This window comes from Acomys minous, assembly GCF_964271855.1.
Source record: "Acomys minous genome assembly, chromosome: 11".
NCBI classification, from domain to species: domain Eukaryota; kingdom Metazoa; phylum Chordata; class Mammalia; order Rodentia; family Muridae; genus Acomys; species Acomys minous.
In genome coordinates, this window is record NC_140492.1 from 54,075,118 (window position 1) to 54,092,031 (window position 16,914).

Genomic DNA, 16,914 nt, shown 5'->3' on the forward strand with positions numbered 1-16,914 from the left:
CTTTTCTTTCTTTCTTTCTTTCTTTCTTTCTTTTCTTTTCTTTTCTTTTCTTTTTTTTTAAAGTATGTCTTACTGTGTAGCTCTGGCTGACCAGGAACTCACTATCTAGATCAGGTTGGTCTTGAACTCACCAAGAGCCACTTGCCTCTACCTCCTGAATGCTGGGATTAAAGGTGTATGTCAGGATGCCTGGTAAGATTCTGAATTTTAAATCGGTTAACTTATTGAAGCAGTTTCATATTCTCTCTCCCACAGGAACCCAGTGTTCATCTTCTGAGTCTGGAAAAGCAGCTCCACACCCCTGGTGGCTAAGAATCAAGAAACTCTCACAGTCACATGGTTAACCATGTTTATAGTCAAAACATGCCTTGATGTCCGTGTGACCTATGTATAATAAGAAATTCTGTGACTTTTTTTAGTTTGTTTTTATCTTACCATGCTGTAAATGTTATTACACAACATCATGTACCTTATCTTGGGTAGTAAATAAAAGTTTTTGAGATAAGTACTTTTTATTTTATTTTTTTAATCCTTTGAATTTGTTATGATTTCAAAAGCTACTTTAGAAACTGTGGGCTTGGAGGCAGAGGCCTGTAATTCCAGTTACTCTAGAAGGGTGGGGCAGGAAGTTCCTCAGTCAGCCTGGGCTACATGAAATCTAGTCTCAAAAAAATAAAATAAAATAAATAAAGTAATAAAATAACTTAAAGTATGTAAAAAAAAAAAGGGGGGGGGGCATAATCCTAGCACTCAGGAGGCAGAAGCAGAGATACATGGAGCTCTCGGCTTAGTCTACATAGAAAGTTCCAGACCAGTCAGGGGCTTCCATAGTGATTCTTTCTCTCTAAATATGTTTAAATTTTAAAAATGTATCTATGTGTATAAACGTTTTGTCTATACAAATATACGCACACCACGTGTGTGCCCGGTGCCCACAGAGATCAGAAGAGGGGTTGAATCCACGGCAACTAGAGTGATGGATGATGGATGGTTGTGAGACCCATGTGGGTCCTGGGAACCGAGCCTGGATGAGACTCTGTCTCAAAAGAACCAGCCAATGGGCTGGAGAGATGGCTCAGAGGTTAAGAGCACTGGCTGCTCTCCCAGAGGTCCTGAGTTCAATTCCCAGCAACCACACGGTGGCTCACAACCATCTATAATGAGATCTGATGCCTCTTCTGCCCTGCTGGTGTACATGCAGGCAGAGCACTGTATACACAATAATAAATAAATAAATCTTAAAAAAAAAACCAACCAAACAAAAAAAGCAGAGGCAGAGGCAGGCAGATCTCTCAGTCCGAGGACAGCCTGGTTTACAGAATGAGTTCCAGGACAGCCGGCGCTATACAGGGAAACTCTATCTCGAAAAACCAAAAAATAAAATAAATAAAATAAAAGGGAGAGGGGCTGGTGAAAGTTGCTCATGTGTGAGACCCAGGTTCAGTCTCTAGGAAAGCAATGAGACATTCCTGAGAAGCCCATGGCCACACTAGGTATATTCAACTACCTATTTCTTCAGCCTGCCCCCACCATGCATACATCTATATTAAAATTTTACTCTCTTTCTCGCTCTCCCTCGCTCCCTCCCTCCGTCCCTCCCTCCTCTCTCTCTCTCTCTCCCTTCTCTCTCTCCCCTCTCCCTCTCCCTCTCCCTCCCCACCCCCCTCTCTCTCTCTTGGTTTTTCCAAGGCAGCATTTCTCTGTGTAGCCCTGGCTATCCTGGAACTTGCTTTATAGTCCAGGCTGGCCTCGAACTCACAGAGATCCACCTGCCTCTGCCTCCCTGAGTGCTGGGAGTACAGGCGTGCTTTTTATTGTTTTATGTGTGCCTACATATTTGTCTGTGTTCTATGTACATACCTGGAGCCCCAGGAGGCCAGAAGAAGGTGTTGGATCCCCTGGAACAGGAATTATCTGTGGTTGTGAGCTGCCAGGTGGGTGCTGGGAATGGGCCCTCTGCAAGAGCAGCACACAGCTGGTAATCACTGAGCCTCCTCTCCAGTCCTCAAGGCTTTTCTTAATAAACTCCAGGTTTGCTTCATCCTGACTCATCCTGAAATTTTTCTGTGCTGTAAAGTCAACGACTCTGGCTTCAACAGAATACAGTCCCCTGGGGGGAACTAAAATTCTCTCCTTTGGGTGATGCCGATGGGAGTCATGGTATGGGTGGGGAGCTCTATGAGCTGAACACAACAGCTGTGGGATACAGCTTGGTGGGGCTTAGGGATGGAAGGGATGGGTCTGTGGCTGGATAAACTTTACTTGGGAAAACACATGAGGCCACCTCATCCCAACTCCATATTAAAAACTCCCAGAAAGAGTGGGCAAGGACCTGAGTGAGGTCAGACTTCCCAGAACTGACGATGCTACTTTTACCATCACTGTGACCTGATTTCATTCTGCAGAGGTATGAGCTGAGACAACAGGTTATATTCAGCAAATGTTTGCCATTTTAAGGCACTAAATTGGGCTGGAGAGATGGCTCAGCAGTTAAGATAACTGACTGCTCTTCCAAGGGATGCGGGTTCAACTCCCAGCTCATATCTGTCTGTAACCCCAAGATCTGACACTCTCACACAGACATACATGCAGGCAAAACATCAATGAATATAAAATAAAAATAAATAAATAGTTAAAAAAACAAAAAAGATACTAAATTAATTAAACATATTTGCATTTGGGGAAAAACCCCTTGTATTTCAGTAAAAGACTACGACTGATTTTGGTAGGGACAGTTTATAACAAATATGTAGCTTTTGTATAATTAAGCAGTTACCACAAATTTAAAATGTTATTGAGTTTTTTAACCACAAAACTCATATATTATGTACATATTACATATATAAGATCCTTACATATATAAGATATTCACATGTTTATATGCATAAATGGTTTACAGTTTAGGAAAAAATATGTGATGGGACACTTCATGGGTCTATGGTGGCTTCTATGTGAGTAACTGCAGGGGCTTCTGATATTCTGACAATAAAGGCTGATGTATCTGGAGGCAGAGGGGGAAAATGGTCCTGTTAGAACCTGATGAGGGAAAAGAGAGATGAAGTGTCACTTCCAGAACACCAAGAAAAGACAGAAGGGAGCCGGACAGACAGCTCAGGGGTTGAGCACTTTTAACTATTCTAGAAGACCCAAATTCGGTTCCTAACACCTATGTGGGCAGCTTACAACTGTCTGTAACTCCAGCTGCAGATAGGATACTCTCTTCTGGCCTCCGTGGGCACCTGCATACATATAGCGTCCTGTCACACAGACATTACATGCATACATATACATTCAAAAAGAAAAATAAGCAGGGTAGTGGTGGCACACACCTTTAATCCCAGCACATGGGAGGCAGAGGCAGAGGCAGAGGCAGAGGCAGATGGATCTCTGAGTTTGGAGGCCAGCCTGGTCTACATGATGAGTTCTAGGACAGCCAGGATTGCATAGAGAAAACTCTGTCTTAGAAAACCTAAATAAAGCCGAGGTGGGTCATGGGGGTTGCTCACTCTTTTAATGCCAGCACTGGGGAGGCAGAAGCAGGCTGTTCTCTGAGTTGAAGGCCAGTCTGGTCTGACTGAAGGAATTCCAGGACAGCCAGGCCTACACAGAGAAAGCTTGTCTCAGAAAAGAAAGAAAGACGCAGTTTACATGGCTGGCAGCAAGGCGGGAGGTGCTGGAGCGTTCAGTGCAGTGTTTTTTCCTTCCTTCCTTCTTTCTTTTTTCTATGGTTCACTTTCATGTCCCTAGACCTTATTTCTCCCATTTCTCCTTCCTGCTTTTACAAAGCTTTACCAAAATGTTTCATTTCTTTACCTCCGTTCTATTTCTTCATTTAGGAACTCGTTCTCGGCCCCTGTATTCACTGATCTGCTCTTCCCGAGGTCCTGAGTTCAATTCCCAGCAACCACATGGTGGCTCACAGCCATCTATAATGTGATCTGATGCCCTCTCCTGCAAGGGTGCAAGCAGAGCACTGTATACATATTAAATAAATAAATAAATAAATAAATATTTTTTAAAAATCTGGGTGTGGTGGTGCAGGCCTTTAATCCCAGCACTCAGGAGGCAGAGGCAGGTGGATTGTGTGAGTTGGAGGCCAGCCTGGTATACAAAACGAGTCCAGGACAGCCAAGGCAACACAGAGAAACCCCGTCTCAAGAAAAGAAAGAAAGAAAAAAAGAAAGAAAGAAAGAAAGAAAGAAAGAAAGAAAGAAACCAAGATGTACTATAACAGATAGCTGAACTCCCAGCTGCCACCCGCTGACTGACTCTCTGGATGTTCCTTTACCAGGGGTGGTAAAGGAACCCTGACAATCTATTTGCAGATGGCTTGGGCTGCTTTCCCAGGTACCCTCCACTCTGCCTCTCCCTAAGAATATGCTCTGTTCTTGCCCATAACTTCTCTCCTCTTAGGAAGACTTGGGAGCAGGGCTCTAGCTCATTTTTAAGAAACCACTCAACAGCAGCATCAGGCGACCTTGCTGGATTCTAGCTGCGAGGGTCTCTGCAGCTTATCATGGTCCCTCAGAGGTTTCTTCCTCTGCGCCAAGTGGCTTGCTAGGTCAAGGGCTTATCTAATGGACATTGTTGTTGTTTGGTTGGTTTTGAGACTAGAACGCTTTGGGTAGCACAGGCTCTCTTTGAACTCAGGCCAATCATTCTGCCTGAGCTTCTAAAGTAGGAGAAGTGGGAGCCACCACACCCAGCTTTGTTTGACTAGGAAGCAAACCACACCCAGAATGGGGCAAGTTGCAGAGACTGGTTTTTGTTTTTGTTTTTTTTAAGACAGGGTTTCTTTGGGTAGCCTTGGCTGTCCTGGACTCAATCTGTAGACCAGGCTAGCCTTGAACTCACAGCGATCCGCCTGCTTCTGCCTCCTGAGTGCTGGAATCAAAGGCATGCACCCACCAGGCCCTACCCCCCACCTTTTTTTTTTTTGTGGGAGACTGAGAGATCTTTAATTTGGTTTTTATGGGCTGTACATTTCTACCAGTGCCTATGGGTTTCCACAGCTGGTAAATAGAGGACATGCTTGTACTACAGAAGGCCTAATCTAAAAGCCTAGGTTTCCACCAATTAAGGTTTAATGGTTAACTCTCAAAAGCTTGAAGAACTGTCTGGGCTACTTAATAGCATTGCATTACCATCCACAGGCTTCCTGTCAAACACCTAAAGTGTATAGCATCTGACCAGTGCACTGTCCAGTGGGACCAGTGCAAACACCTCAGAGTTCACAGTAATGCCGCCGCACCCACTGCGAAATGCTGTAGCCTGAAGTTATGCTGAGGTTCAGTCTTACACTTCAATGAGCACGCATGTGAGTCACCTGGGAATTTGGGGGAAGTGGTAGATTCCTATGAAGCAGATTTGAATGGGGCGTGAGAGCACATCTCTAGCAAGTTCCAAAGTGCTACCGATAGTGCAGGCCTAACGTTTGTACTTTGAATAGCAGGACTGAAGAAAGAAGAGGAGGTGGAGACTGTTGAAGAGCTTCAGTACCATTGCATGCACACGATTTTCTTGCATGTAGGAAAAGAGAAATATCATTCATCAGCTAGGCAGTGGTGGCGCACGCCTTTAATCCCAGCACTTGGAAGGCAGAGGCATGTGGATCGTTGTGAGTTTAAGGCCAGCCTGGTCTACAAAGTGAGTCCAGGACAGCCAAGGCTACACAGAGAAACCCTGTTTCGAAAAACCAAAAAAATAAAAAATAAATACATAAATAAAAAAAATGCCATCCATTCATTTGACCTTGGTCAAGAGCTGCTGATAGGGAAATGAATTTCTTTTGTAGGAAAACAAAATCAAAGTAGTCCTCCCTTGGAGCCTGGTCTACCCTTACGATTTCTTTTCTCACATTGCCATAACAAATCTAAACCCTGGGAAAAAAAATAAATAAAGGGAACCAGTTGGTGCTCAAGAAAAATCCAGACATATGTAGGTATTTCTTGTTTTCTCTTTCTCTGTGCATGCTGCCTGCCTGCTCATGTTAATCCTGCCAGGCAAGAATAAGACCACGGGGCTGGAGAGATGGCTCAAAGGGTAAGAGCACTGACTGCTCTTCCAAAGGTCCTGAGTTCAACTCCCAGCAACCACATGGTTGCTCACAACCATCTATAATGAGATCTGGTGCCCTCTTCTGGAGTGCAGGCACACATGCAGGCAGAGCACTGTATAAACAATAAATAAATTAAAAACAACAACAACAAAAAAGAATAAGACCACTACTGTAATTTTTGAGCCAAATTTGAAATGAGCTTTACTAAATACTGACCAGGACCGTGAATACTGGCCGGACCCACACCCAGGGCCCATGCTCAAACTAAAACCCTGAATTACATTAGTTAGGGGCTTATACAGGAAAAACCACAGCACGTCGTACTTCCTGACTTGGTCCAATCAGAGGCAAATATGTATCCTGACTTACTTCCTGCTTATGTGTAATCAAGCACACATCTTGTGCACTTGGGACAACTAAGCTTGTTTACAGACGCACAAATATACTTTGTTATCTCACATGAGCAACAGCCCCCAGCATTTCAGGAAGTTATCTGTCCTTGGACAAGTGGGACTTACAGCTTAGAGGCATTTTTGTTTTTTAGATCTTGCTCTCTTATTGTTTTTGAGACAGGATCTCTCTGTGTAGCATTTGTGCGCGCGTGCGCGCGCACACACACACACACACACACACTGAGGAGGCAGAGACAGGCAGATCTCTATGAATTCAAGGCCAGCTTGGCCTACAGAGTGAGTTCCAGTACGGCTAAGGCTACATAGAGAAACCTTGTCTCAAAAAAACAAAGCAAAACAAACCAAACAATTACGAAAGGCAGTATTTACGTTTATGAGCTTCTTTAAAGCCTTTGCACCAGGAAGAGACCAATTTCTAGTCTTGGTGTTCCAGAGACAGGCCTGCTGTCTAGGAGCAACTATAAGGGGGGGGGTATAAATGTCATCTAGTAACTCAAACCTACAGTGTGAGCTCAATTTTACACACACACACGCACACACACACACACACACACACACACACACACACACTTAATCTTTTCTGAAATTGACAGGGTTTATATAGGTCACTCAGTAGAACTGTTTTCTCTCTCTCCCAGATCCCTCAGGATGGTTACTGCAGAACGTTGATCTAACTCTAGAAAATACCAAATGGGCACCATTACATAAGAAATCAATTCAGAGCTGGGCGGTGGTGGCTCACGCCTGTAGTCCCAGCACTCGGGATGCAGAAGCAGGCAGATCACTCTGAGTTCAAGGCCAGCCTGGTCTACAGAGTGAGTCCAGGACAGCCAGGGCTATACAGAGAAACCCTGTCTCAAAACAACAACAACAAAACAAAAAACAAAAAAACAAAACAAAACAAAAAATCAACAACAAAAAAAAAAAAAAAGAAAAAAGGAAAAAAACCAACCCCCAAACCTAAAACAAACGAACAGCAACAAATTAAAAGAAGGAGGAGGAGGAGGAGGAGGAGGAGGAGGAGGAGGAGTCCGCGGCTACTGCTGCCTCGGCATGCAACTTGAGGGAGTAGAGGAATTGATGGAGGAAGCACAGAGTGCAGGAAGCGCAGGGGTGGGGTGGGAAATGCGTTGTTCCTAAGAGAAGAAACAAATTCAGGAAGACGTGACCGGCCCAGCACCTGCCGTTGCTTTTGCTTACTTCCCCTCTCCTCGGAAAGGGTGAGCAGAAGGTGCTGGCGGCATTATTTTTAGAACCGGTTTTCAGAGTGTGGTGATAGAATCTCAGGGTGAAGACATATCTCAGGCAGCGAGGCAGAGCCCTCACCGAGCAGGTGACGGTCAGCATTTACAGTGAGGCCAGGCCCAATACACACGGAGGCAGGCGAACCGGGCAACAGCAGCAGCAGCGGCTTTCATAATCAGAGCTGGTTTTCACCCTCGCTGCTTGCGAGCTGTGTGACAAGTCAGGAAAGCGTGCCGATCTTCCCAGACTCCTTTTCCTTTTTTTTTTTTTTTTTTCTTTAAGTATTTACTTCTTTATTTTATTTTATGTACAGTGATGTTTTGCCTGCATGTGTAGCTGTGTGAAGGTCTTGGAACTCCCGGAGCTGCAGTTACAGACAGACAGTGGTGAGCTGCCGCATGGGTGCTGGGAATTGAACCGGGGCCTCCGGAAGAGCAGTCAGTGCTTCTAACCCCTGAGCCATCTCTGCAGCCCCCAGACTCGGCTTCTGTCCTATAAAATAGAAATGAAAGCAGTTGTTGGAAAGATCTGGAGGAGATAGAACAGAATCGGCAAGCCGCGTGTGAGCCGCTTCAATGCCTGACCTCCAAGTTCCTCTGAACACCCTCTCTCCTCTTTCCTGCCTCGTCTCCCCATGTTTCTCTGACGTGCTCCTCTGCTAAAAGCAATGATTCTCATTTGGGGTAGAAGAAAACCACAGTGAAGATGTGGTAAGGATGAAGCTTTTGAGAGTAGGGAAGATGAGGCTGGGCGTGGTGGCGCACGCCTTTAATCCCAGCACTCGGGAGGCAGAGGCAGATGGATCGCTGTGAGTTCGAGGCTAGCCTGGTCTACAAAGTGAGTCCAGGACAGCCGAGGCTACACAGAGAAACCCTGTCTCGGCGGGGGTTGGGGGGGGGAGGGAGAGATGTCACATGTTTGTGTTTTCAGGGGGACCGTTCTCTTCTGTGCTTGGACCCACCTTTGAAGTCTCAGGTTGAGAACCACCCATGCCATAAGAGAACAGTTCTAGAAGGATCCTTGACTATTTTAAAAGAAAAAATTAGCTGGACGTGGTGGCACACTCCTTTAATCCCAGCATTCGGGAGGCAGAGACAAGTCTAGGACAGCCAAGGCTACACAGAGAGACCCTGTCTCAAAAAACAAACAAACAAAAAATGGGGCTGGAGAGATGGCTCAGTGGTTAAGAGCACCGCCTGCTCTTCCAAATGGTCCTGAGTTCAATTCCCAACAACCAGACTCATAACCATCTATGATGTGATCTGATGCCCTCTTCTGGCCTGCAGGTGTACATGCAGGCAGAGCACTGCATACATAACAATAAATAAATCTTTAAAAAAAAAAAGAAAAGAAAAGAAAAAAAAGAAAAGATTATTTGTATTTATGTGTAGTGTGTGTGTGTGTGTGTGTGTGTGAAGGCCTTGTGTATGTGTGTGGGTGCATATATACATAAGTGCAGGTGTCCACGGAGACTAGAAGAGGGTGTCAGATCCCCTATAGCTGGACTTGGTTGTGAGCTGCTTGACATGGGTGCTGGGAAATAAACTCAGGTCCTCTGGAAAAGCAGCAAAGACTTACTTTTAACCACAGAGCCATCCCTCCAGCCCCACAGCAAGCACTCAGTTGCTGAGCCGTCTCTCTGGCCTCACTTGCTGCTTTTATTTGTTTGTTTGTTTACATTTTTGGTTTTCCAAGACAGGGTTTCACTATGTAGGCCTGGCTGTCCTGGACTTGCTTTGGAGACCAGGCTGGCCTCAGATTCACAGTCTCCTGAGTGCTGGGATTAAAGGCATACACCACCACCACCTGGCTCCCCTTAGCTACCTTTTTTTTTTTTTAAAGCATTTTATTTAAAAAATATTTTATTATTTATTTTTATTTTATGTACATTGGCATTCTGCCTACATGAATATCTGTATGGTGGTGACATATCCCCTGGAACTGAATTAGGGACAGATGTGAGCTGCCATGTGGTGCTGGGAATTGAACCCAAGTCCTTTGGAAGAGAAGCCAGTGCTCTTAACTACTGAGCCATCTCTCCAGCCCTCTCCTTAGCTACTTTTAACCTAAGCTCAGATTTCTCCTATTTGGATCTCTTTGATTATAATAAAATATAGTGTAGATGAACTTTAATAATTAATATTCATCCATATATTAGTAAAGCTCAGTTACTTCTGTAACAGCAATTTCCCTCCCAAATAACTCCACGTGGAGACTAAGATGTATTCAAAAACTAAACACAGAGCTGAGCATAACATCCAATCTACTATTCCACTATCAGTTTATCTTCTGCCCATTATGCAGTTACTATCCTTTCTGGAATCTGGCCTTCTTCTTCCTCCTCCTCCTGTATCCCTCCTCCTCCTCCTCCTCCTCTTCCTCCTCCTTGAGCTCCTACTTTCTCCAGTCCACAAACCTTCACTCTGTCTCCTCTCTCCTGCTCAGCCAGTGTCAGCACTTTACTGGCCAGTCAGAGATAATTTAGGGGGTGAAGTTGGATTCCTTGTAGAACAGTAAGAAGTTGAGGTGGGGGTGGGGCAAGCAATTAACATCTGAATACGTGGTGGCTCTAGATCAACCCCCATCACACAGGAAAAAAATAAATAAGGTAGAGGTGTTATAAAATTTAGCATTTTGATTTTTTTTTTTAAACGTGTCATGTTCAGTGGTGGTAAGTAGACTTTCTCTGTTGTGCAACCGTCCTCACTCATTCTCTAGAAATGTTTGCTGATTCCATGCTCAAATTCCATGCCTGTCTGACAGTTACTCTGCATTCCTTGAGGTCCTTCTCTCTCTGGGATGTCTAGTTATCCCTAGAATAAAAATGGAGTTGTATAATATTTGTGATTTTTCTCATGGAGAATATTTTAAAGAATAATTTTATTACTGCCTGGCTGTACTGAGCAGCCCCATGTTACACACACACACACACACACACACACACACACACACACACACAGACACACAAGCCTAAGCTCACAGTTCTAGTCACAGCTTATACAATTATAAAAACAATTAATCACACTAACTCAATACCCCCACAAAAATCTCATACAATTTAATGTGAGAGACGAAGCATCGCCAAACACAACCTCAACATTGCTTAATAATAGACACAGCCTTCGCTCTGCTCCTATATTTAATTTGTGTTCGCATTTTAGCTTCACTCATTTTAATGCAGGGAGTATCTGCGTGTCTATGTCATAGAAGGTGCCACTAGGAGCATTGGCTCACAGCTGTGTCTGACAGTATCAGCCCTCTCACTTAACTATAACACTGCTGGCAAGCGAATACTAGGGGGTCAAGTTTAATGAGGTGTCACTAGCTAATAGCATAAAATTATCTTTTCCTAGCGATAAAACCAATGCGATAGCTAACGGCGTTATTGAAGAACTGGGGACATTTAAGCTAACTCCCCTCGGAGCTGAGAACAGAAAGCATCTGAGTTGTGAATACCACACTTGTCGCTAATTAATTTCTCTAAGTTCGTATCTACAGAGACAAACCCAAAGTAATAGAATCCGAGCACAAGGTGAGCTGCTAGGGCCAGGTTCTCCTGAGTTCAGCATGGCTGAAAAGAATTCTGATTATTTTTTACCATAAAATAAGCCTCTCAGGCCAGGTGGTGGTGGCACACGCCTTTAATCCCAGTATTTGGGAGGCAGAAGAGGCAAGTGGATATTTGTAAGTTCGAGGCCAGCCTGGTTTACAGAGTGTGTTCCAGGACAGCCAAGGCTACACTGAGAAACTCTGTCTTGAGAAACAAACAAACAAAAATCCTCTTAAAATTTAGTGGCTTGAAGCAATATTTGGCTCACAAATCAAAGATAGACAGGGGCTGGCCTTGGTGGGGACAGCTTACCTTTGCTCCAAGGGACTGTAGTTGGGTGGCTCACCAACTTGGCACTGAAATCATCCAATCCAGGTGAACTTTTTAGGTAAAGGACCAGATAGTAATTTATTTATCTATGCCTTTGTGGGCCGTAGCATCTCTTATCATTTCTGCCGCTGTCCTGCAAAACCAGCTATAGACAAAGAAGTGTTTTGTTTTGTATTAAAAAGAGGCAATGGGCTGGATTTGGGTCACAAGTGAAAACTATGCCGTTCTGAAGGGTGGGGTAGGCCTTTAATCCCAGCTCTCTGAGGCAGAGGCCAACCTGGGCTACATAGTGCAGTGGATCTCAACCTTCTTAATGCTGTGACCATTTAATCCAGTTATTCATGTTGTGGTGACTCAATTTTGCTATTGTTATAAATAATAATATAAATATCTCTGTTTTCAGCTGGTCTTTGGAGTCACAATTCACCAGTTGAGAACTGCTGACAAAGTGAGTTTTAGTCTAGTCAGAGGTACATAGTGAGACTCTGTCTCAAAATGAATAAACAATAATAGCAGGGCAGTGGTGGTGCATGCCTTTAATCCTGGTACTAGGGAGGCAGAGGCAGGCGGATCTCTGTAAGTTTGAGGCCAGCCTGGTCTACAAAGCAAGTTCTAGGACAGCCAGGGATACACAGTAAAACCCTGTCTCAAAAAACCACAAACAAACAAACAACAACAAAAACAAAGAAAAGAATTTTAAAAATAAATAAATGAATGAATAAACAATTAGAAAAAAAGCTGTCCAGGCATAGTGGTGCACACCTTCAATCCCAGCACTGGAGAGGCAGAGGTAGTAGGAGCTCTGTGAGTTCGAGGCCAGCCTGGTCTACAAAGCAAGTCCAGGACAGCCAAGGCTACACAGAGAAACCCTGTCTTGAAAAACCGGGGTGGGGGGTGGGGGCGATGGGGGGAGTGGGGGAGGGGGGACGGAAGAGAGAGAGGAAAAGAAACCTCATTTGTATCTAGGAGACCATCCTAGCACACAGCCTTACCTCAACATGTAAATAATGGTGAAACCACATTATGCTACCAGCGGCCTTATCTCTCACACCCAGTGGTAACCTCGCACTGAGATGCTGGGTCCTAAGTTTTTGTGTTGGTCCAGCGACAACCAGTAGTGTGTCCAGTTGGTGTAGGACTTCGGGTGCCTTTGCGGAACAGGAATAGTGTTTCTTGAAGATAGAGAGACACTTGGTTGAAAGTTTTTGTTGGTGTTATTGTCTCTACCTCGGATGGCAACTGAGAAGCTGAGCTGCTGCCTCCCATCTGCCTCTGCGCCCTGATGCAGGGGTGGGGGTGGGGGTGCGTCTCAGGCTAAAGATACCTCGCTCCCTGTTTCCTGCTGTTTCCTCCTCCTTCTGAGAGCCAAGCCTTCTCTCCATGACTCATGTAGTTGCTGCAGAAATAATTCTTAGGTCAGAAGCAGTGGGTCATTGATTTGAGAGGAGGAGAGCGATGACTATTCAGGAGCAAGTCTCCTCTCCCCGTGCAAATACCCCAAATTAAGAAATCCAGAGCCAGACTGTGTCATGGAAACATAATTTCCTTTGACTCAGAGAGTTCCAGGAACTGCTGCAGGCTATGAACCTTGTTCAGTTTCCTGGGTTAAGCAGCTCTGTCCTTTGCTTTGCGTTTTCTTGGACAAATGTGAATGCGGCCTAACAATTCTGAAACTTCTCCCAGGTGTTATGCGTGCGCCTAGTGACTCATTCTTGAGCGGAAAACCGCGTGAGGAGGTGTAAGGCAAAGATGGCCATCTACAGTTCAAGGAGACAGACAGGTCTTCTCCTTGCATCTCTCTCAGAAGAATCTAAATGTTTTTCTAGCCCTTTGGAGCCCCAAGACAATAAATTTTGCTTATTTAATCCACCCAGTCTTAGTATTTTGTTATAATAACTATAGCAAACTAGTGGGACGTTAAGTAGCTCTATAAAATCTAGCAGGGGTAAAATCTACATGGACATAACTTAAGTCTTATATGTGTGGCTTTCATTTAATAGAAATTTGATACATTTATTCATTTGTTTATCTCCCCGCCTACTCCCCACCTGCTTCATTATGATTTTATATTGTACCCATCGCTCTTGGAGATATTTATCTTTTGTTTACTCCTCCATTGTTACTTTGCTAGCTTGACGACAGATAGTCAGGAAGTAATTGTCCAATAAGAACTTAAACTTCCTTGTTTACCCCTCTTTCTATGTAGTGTTTTAAGCACCTATCTACTTTGTACACAGCGTCCCACGCTTATTTACGTCAGGGCAAGCAAAGGCACGGGGAATGATTCTTGTCTCTAAAGAACCTGAGATTGCACACACATGTGAAGGACTGTGTGTCAGGCGGCATTCCTTCACTGTATTATATTCCTGAGATAGTTCAGAGAGCCAGGATGCTGGCGCGCGCGCGCACACACACACACACACACACACACATTGGAATTACACACACCTGTAACTCTAGTACTTGGAAGTGCAGACAGGAGGATCAGAAGTGAAAAGTCATCTTTGCCTGTCCAGCACGTTTGAGGACAGCCTTAGCTACACTTGAGACCTCCAATCCAACTCAAACCAACAGCCTCAAACAACAAAAGGCAGGGTAGAGAGAAAGGTCGGTGGTTAAGAGTACTTGCTACTTTTTCAGAGAACCCAAGTTAGGTTCCTAGAACCCTTGCCAGGCGCCTTACAACTGCCTGTGACTCCAGGAGCTCCAATGGCCTGGCCTCTTGTGGATTCTGCAGGTATTAGCAAGTTCGTACATACCACACCACACCCACCCCACCCACCCCCCACCCCCACCCCCACACACACTTAAAGATATACTTATCATAACATAAGGTTTATTTGGGCTCATAGTTTTGGAGGTTTGGGTTCATGATTGATTGGTCCCACTGATTCTTGACATTTGGTTGGGATGTCATATGATAATGGTAGGGAATCACAAGACAGAGCACAAACCCCGTCTCCACATGGCTGTGGAGATATATATATATGACACAGAGACCTTTTTATTAATAAGAATCAAGCACTATAGCTGGGCAGATACTCATCTATTCTAACCCATCTATGCAGGCCTCCTTCCCAGCCATGTGCCCCATTACCTGCCATCTTAATTCAGCCATAGCTGCTCCTACTCCATCCATGTCCTCCTGGTGGCTCCCTCATGGTGACACTCTCTCTCTCTCTCTCTCTCTCTCTCTCTCTCTCTCTCTCTCTCTCTGTGTGTGTGTCTCTGTGTCTGTCTGTCTGTCTGTCTGTCTGTCTCTCTCTCTCTCTCTCTCTCTCTCTGTCTCTCTCTCTCTTCCTCTCCACCTGGGACTTCCTCCCTGGGATCAGAAGTCCAGCCCTAACTCTCCTGCCCTCCTATAAGCTGTTCAGATCTTTATTAAGCAATCAGAAGATGGAGAGGAGATGCTTCATAGAAAGGACGATGCCAGCATCTGGACTGTAACCAGATCTCTGAGTACAGAAATCAGCATTTGAATACACAGTGCACAAACCCACCCCCCCAACATCTCCCCCTGTTGGTCCAATAAAAGGATCTTTCTCTTACAATAATAAATGACATACAATAAGAACAATTATAAAAGCTATCAGGTAAGAATTACCTTCACACTGGGCATAGTGGTATGCCCAAATTTTGAGACTCTCCGAACAGACCACCCAAGAGCAAGTCCAAATGCAATGGCAAGGAAGTCTTTATTGCGGGTTTGAACCTGGACCACCCCTCCCATGCCCTGGCACTGCAGATGCAGGGAAGTGGCCTCGATTCTCAATTGAGGGGGTTTTTTAATAGGTTTTAGACAAAGAAGTGGGTTTTACAGTATATGATTGGATGACATTTGGGCAGAAAAGCTGCAAGCAGAGAGTTAAAAGCCCTGGAGTTTCATGGTTGGGTAATAGGTGTAGGGGCAAGTTGGCCTATAGAAAAGATTGGCTGAAGCAGTAATGGGGGTGTTAGGAACTTTGGCTTGGCTTCTCCTAGTTGGTTGTTGTTATATGCCAGACCACCCATTGGTCAGCTTGACTGGCAGAGAGTATATTTGGACTTTCCCAAGGTGAGCTGGTTGTGTTGCTAGGGGCTATTTTTCTGTTTACCCTAGTTTGTGGTTTTTCTGGAATCTAGGTGTAACCTAGGTTGTGTCTAGGTTTAACACAAAATGGAGTTTCTTTTTCAAAATGGAGCTTTTCTGGTCCTTTCAATGGTGACACACATCTGTAATCCCATTACTCAGGGAAACAGAAGCAGGTGGATCTCTGTGAGTTCGAGGCCAGCCAGGTCTACAAAGTGAGTCCCGGAGAGCCAAGGCTACACAGAGAAATCCTGTCCCAAAAAACACAAACAAAAACAAAAACAAAACAAAAAGGCCAGGTGGTGGTGGCGGTGGCACCACTTGGGAGGCAGAGGCAGATGGATCTCTTTGACTTTGAGGCCAGCCTGGTCTATAGAATGAGTTCCAGGACAGCTAAGAATACACAGAGAAACCCTGTCTCAGGGAAAAAAGTTACATTCACAGCTGGGCATGGTGGCACACGACTGTAATCCCAGCACTCTAGAGGCAGAGGCAGGTAGGTGGATCTCTGAATTCGAAGTCAACCTGACCTACAAAGTGATTCCAGGACAGCCAAGGCTACACAGAGAAACCATGTCTTGATTTTTTTGTTTTTGTTTTTGTGAGACAGGGTTTCTCTGTGTAACTTTGGCTGTCCTGGACTCACTTTGTAGACCGGGCTGGCCTTGAACTCACAGCGATCTGGGCTGCTTCTGCCTCTGAGTGCTGGGATTAAAGGCATGCACCACCATGCCTGGCTGAAACCTTATCTTGAAAAACCAATAACAACAACAACAACAAATTTATTTAGCTGCGTGATGATGGTGCACGCCTTTAATATCAGCAGTCAGGAGGCAGAAGCAGGCAGATGTCTGTGAGTTCAAGGCTAGCTTGGTCTACAAAGTGAGGGCAGGACAGTCAAGGCTACACAGAGAAACCCTGTCTGGTCATCAACCCCTTTAGAAAGTAGAGGGTAAATATTACCTGAGTAGATAGGAAGTGCAGAGCCAGCAGCTTCCAACACTATGGAGATGTTAGAGACAGCTAGATGCCTGGACAGTCACCCAAGTTGCTCTACAATGTTGGGGCATCATCTTTGGCCTTCTGGCCCAGTATATAACAGACTTTTCTGTGAAACAGGCATTATGAAGGACTTGCCTATCTTGTCCTTGTAAAGTTCAGCAGTCGAGTTTCTTTGTGTGTTACTTGTCCACAGCTTGTGCATCAGTCGAGGCAAGGAAAGTTTCTTGTCTAGTGGCTAGCTTAACTC

General features: G+C 44.8%; 1 long non-coding RNA gene across 4 annotated transcripts in view; it reads left to right on the forward strand.

Moving 5' to 3' along the window:
- LOC311609490 overlaps positions 1-16,914 on the forward strand; it is a 47,830-nt gene that overhangs the window by 25,869 nt on the left and 5,047 nt on the right. For 2 of the 4 annotated variants that reach the window (XR_014783407.1, XR_014783408.1), the window contains one exon: positions 256-470. The exons of the other annotated variants lie outside the window; for them this stretch is intronic. This is a non-coding gene — a long non-coding RNA (uncharacterized lncRNA). Of the gene's footprint in view, positions 1-255; positions 471-16,914 lie in introns of those variants that run through there. 4 annotated transcript variants of the gene reach the window in all.